The 4,776-nt window shown below is 42.5% G+C and overlaps 1 long non-coding RNA gene across 1 annotated transcript; it reads right to left on the minus strand.

The window, feature by feature from the left end:
- Positions 1-270: 270 nt before the first annotated feature.
- On the minus strand, positions 271-2,812 carry LOC132820698 (uncharacterized). The gene is made up of 3 exons (XR_009645231.1): positions 2,433-2,812; positions 1,611-1,771; positions 271-907 (listed from the first exon to the last, which is right to left on the minus strand). It is a non-coding gene; the product is annotated as an uncharacterized LOC132820698 (long non-coding RNA).
- Positions 2,813-4,776: the final 1,964 nt, after the last annotated feature.

Below are 4,776 nucleotides of genomic sequence, written 5' to 3' on the forward strand. Positions count from 1 at the left end.
TGAAAATATTTTAAGAAGGTAGTCAAGACCCTGACATTTTCTTACTTTAAAGGCAAATGTGAAGTGCCTGCTCCAGATGCAATGCGACTGGTCAAACTACTTGATGCTAAATAAAAACACAAGGGTTATTTAAACACTGCAATTAAAATACAACCAAAGAAAAAGGAATTTAGAATAATAACTCTATTGGAAACTTAAGAGAATAACAGATACAGTAACTATTATTAATTAACTGTTCCAATAGAGTAACATCCTGTAAACACATCCTTTGGCAAAAAAGGAGAATTCAGACAGAGATTCTCACATGCAGTTCTCCAATCCGGGAGGAAAAAGATTAAGAGAAAATTCAAGGAGAGTAGCAGACAGGAGACCGTCACTGAAGCTTCCAGCTCTGTCAAGAATCCAATAGCTTCTGAAGCTACTGAAAAAAACTGAAACCTAGAAATCCTAATCTGAGAGCTGGCCACACCCATTCAGGCTGTTAAAAATAACCCAGGCCTCCCATACTGTTTCCTCGCATAGTCTTGACAAGCTCATATCTCTCTCTTAAAAGAAACCAGGACAAAATAACTTCTTAAAGCTAGAGCATCAGCAGTCAATTATTTTATTCTGTGGTGATCTGATGATATTTAAAATGCATGCTTTATAATTCAGACAATGCGCAATCAAGTTCGACCGTTGCCAGCTGACCAAAGGAATCAATATCAAACATGACAAACTTCATCATTCTTGCTGATCCAGCGAGGTGAGTAACTTAATCGCAGCAGTTTCCTTCACTTTTGGGAAAGGAAATCCCATCAAGTGTCTCTCATTCTGCTGGATGCGATTTTGATTTGCAACATTATAACGGAGCTGCACTGGCAGCTGGCATGCCGAAGGCTGCAGTATGTATTAACTTGGGTCCTGGCTAAAAAACAAAAAGCGATGAAAGGAAGACAGCAACATGCACAAAACAAAAACAAAATACACCCCAATGCAATTATGGACTTAAGTCAATTATTTATGGTAGAATATTTTATCATAATTATTCGAAAATAATTAATTAAGTGTCACTCTCTGTGATTAACTGCTGTGTAAATAACACAAAAAGGATTTATAATTAGACAATCATAAAAGGAGCAAAAACAGTTAAATCCATGCACACAGCAGGACTTGGGTGTTCAAATCACCCTCTGCCATCAATGCTGACTAAGTTTTAATTACTGTAAATGTTAATGTATTTTAATTAAAGATACTTTTTGAAAATTTTCACAAGTAATGAAATTCTAACTGAGTAATTTGCGTCTGAAATACATGACTGCAAGCAGGTACCTTTAATTCTTTCTGTGTGGATGTTAGGTTCATTGACCTTCCCACATAGCTGTATTGTTCCTGCTTTTTGTTAAAATTAAGAAAGGGCAATGTTTTAGATCTTTCCAAGCTGCCTCAACATGAAGTGAATGTATTTATCATATGAATTTGGTGCACGCATAAAAATACACTGGATATCTTATGTAATAGTGTATGTTTCAACAACTTACAAGGGCAATTGTTTATGTTGCTGTTCACTTGGAGGTCATCATTAAAATCATCTCACAAATTAAAAAAAAATAGGAATTCTTAACACATACATGTACATGTAGTTTCTTGTGTTCTGGCGGTCAGCGTTGCTATTGAATGTGATGGAGGGCAGCCTATTGTTTATCAATATAATTCATTAGATGGGCATTTTGTTAAACTTGCCCCTCTGCTGCGCCGGAGATAGCCAGTCACAAAAAGCAGACATATTTTGCTAGAAGTAAGAAGGAAAAGAAAAAACGTTGTTTTACTCATTATTTCTATCAAATTATGATATGCTTTTAATGATAAACTCGTGACATGCAACCTGCTCCGGTAATGTCAATCATATATATATTTGACTTGTGATTACAGTAGAAACAAGATATAACCCAACCCACCACTTCTTGTTGATGTTGGGTTAGTCATATTGTATTCTGGAAACTGATATACATTTTCTAGTTTACATTTTAATGTGTCAGGGTTTTTTTTCTTTCGTTGGGGAGGGAGTGTAATATATCGCAGTAGCGTAGCGTCTTGTTATACCGCCCTCTTTTATCGACAAGGGCAGGAGAGGTATGGGGAACAGTGTGGCCTGCAAGTTACTCTCCAAGCCACTCACCATCCTGACTTGGAAATGTACTGCATCCTTTACTGTCAGTGGGCCCATCTCCCACCTCCCCCCCCCCCCCCCCCCCCACCCCACCCACCTCAGCAGCAGTGTGAGTGAACCTGCACTAATCCGACAGCAGTTCGACAAGGGCGGCTTGGAATATCGTCTAAGTTAATTTTTAAACAAAATCGGTGTAGATAAAGTTATTCAATAATGGCTGCCTGCAGTTGAGAATATATTAGTCTTACTGCAATATCAGCATGGTCAAAATGAAATCCCTTACCCGCTTTCGAACACTGTCAGTGATGTTTCTTTTCGGCCTCAAAGGCTGACTGAGAAAACACAGCGATCGCCACCAGAACACCCAGACACTAGCTACCACACTCGGATGCAATGCATGCTTCATTTCAAACAGCTCAGCTAGAAATCTTCTTGTTGACAGTCAGCGGGTGACTGTCCTTAGCCCGGGCTAAATGAAATGCGGTCCGCCCAAGCCAATAACATCTCTGCAGAATGATCACATTAGGCATTCCCAAGTTTCTAGCCTGGCTAAGCGTGTTATCAAAACACGGAATTTGGCGGCGCCGATTCGCGAGGCGTACAAAACAGGTTTCCTTCCTAACTGATCAGCCAGACAACGTTACCCAATTCAACTTCCAAACTGCTGCCAATTTACAAAATGCCGTAAAACCAACACTTGACTTCAGCCCTTTGCTCCGACTGGCCGGTTTACCAGCAAAAACAATTCAGGAAATGAAGTGCAAGGTACATTTCCATCGGAACTGAAGCCATTCGGCCCCTCGGTTAGCCCTATCCGCACAAAAGGTCCCTTCCTTCTGAAGCTGAGCTTGGCTTTGTTCAGCGCTGCATTTTGATAGTTTAAAGGGCTAACGTGCGTTTTAATAATAAACCTCTGAGTATTCCTCCGCTTTTATAAAACGACACTGCGGTTTCCTCGCTCGGCTCAAAACACAACATTGTCGCCAAATTTCAATAAACAGTGCGCTGCGCCCAGAGCAAAGCAAAGCGCCGGCTTTACAAACAGCAGTTCTAGTCAGACCTTTTTATACAATTTGCTTTACGTAAATTAAAACAGTAAAAGAAACCCGCTATATTTAAAAATTAAATAAACACTGCCTATCATGCCCATTCATCATCAGAAGGAACAAAAGCATAATAATTTTCTTCATCTTTTTTTTGGTGGGAAGTAGGCAACATCTCACTCACCTGGAACGCGGCACTTTGTATGGGAGACGTGTCAATCCAAACTAAAAATGGGGGAATAAGTAAAAATGAACCAAAAAGCAACGGGCCTGATCTGCTTTCAGAGCGACAGCAAATTAAGGCTTCGGCAATTTTTTTTTTAAAAATTGGCGTCTTTTTTATTCCCTTCTCTGGCTGTGTAAATCCATCTAACCAGCACCTTCCGCCTCCAGCAATGAAGGAAGATAAGGTTTGTTTTTGCAGGTGTTTGGAAATTCGCTGATTTCAGAGGGTGATACAGTTACAGTGAATACAAATGTATCCTCTTGTTTGTCAACACCAGTGTAACAGCAGTAGCCAGGCACTGTCAGGGTCTTGCCCGTCTTCAATCTAACAGGAAACAGCTCTTACTGTTCTAACCGCCGTACGTGAGGCATTTCCAGTCGGTATTAATCTTGTTTCATATAAAGCTGTGACTGGGGTGGGAAGCGTTCGATAAATCCCCCTTTATTGTCACGATCGGGGTTTCAAATTATCTTTTGCTCTCTTCCCTCCCACCCCCCCACCCCCCCATTCCTAACTCACTTCCCTCGATCCATTTTGCCCGGGGAACAAGGTGAATGGGGGCAACTGGATGGCCAGTGTTAAAGAAAATGCATGTTGGTATCCAGTCAAGGCCCCGATCACGGGGATCATCAGGACACGTCGATTCACGCAAAACGGCAGAGCTGGATCTCCACAAGGGTCCGAGGTACCTACCCGCTCCCCTCCACCCCCCACACCCCCCCCCCCCAATAAAAAGACAGCAAGACTGAAAATGATAACAGCAGAAGGAAAAATAAACCGAGGATAGAGGGAGAAAGGCAGAGTATCGGCAGCACTAGCTGGCAACATGGGTCTTTGAAATAAATACAATGCGTTCACGGACACAGGGATGAGGAGTTCAATTCCTTATTCGCAGACTGGGTTACAATGGGTCTCTGCTTGCCACACTGTAGATATTTGTTCATAAATGACTCTTTTGTTTCAACAAATGAAGGGTTCTCGCCCATGTTTTGTCCTGACACTTACCTTTCTGTCTTCATTCATTCCCGTATTTTTTTTCCCCCCCCCAAGCAGAGAGTGAGAGAGAGAATTCAGGCGGCAGCAGCAGCCTCGGCTCGTACAGTATACAGCAGCTTCCTCTGGTTACATCCCCTTCTCTCTGCCTGGCTTGGCGATCGTTGTTGTTAACTGCTGGTGTTGTGGGTGGGTGAGTGTTGGGGGGGGGGGGGGGGGGAGGTGGTGGGGGAGCGGGGAGGAGGGGGTTATTTCAGAGATAATCCGTATTGTTTGGAAGCGCTCCTGTCAGGATGTGGACTCTGATCCCAGGGACTCCTTCCCGGCTGGAGAGGTGACAGGCTGCGCACGCAGTGCCATCAATA

This window comes from Hemiscyllium ocellatum, chromosome 12 (assembly GCF_020745735.1).
Source record: "Hemiscyllium ocellatum isolate sHemOce1 chromosome 12, sHemOce1.pat.X.cur, whole genome shotgun sequence".
NCBI lineage: Eukaryota > Metazoa > Chordata > Chondrichthyes > Orectolobiformes > Hemiscylliidae > Hemiscyllium > Hemiscyllium ocellatum.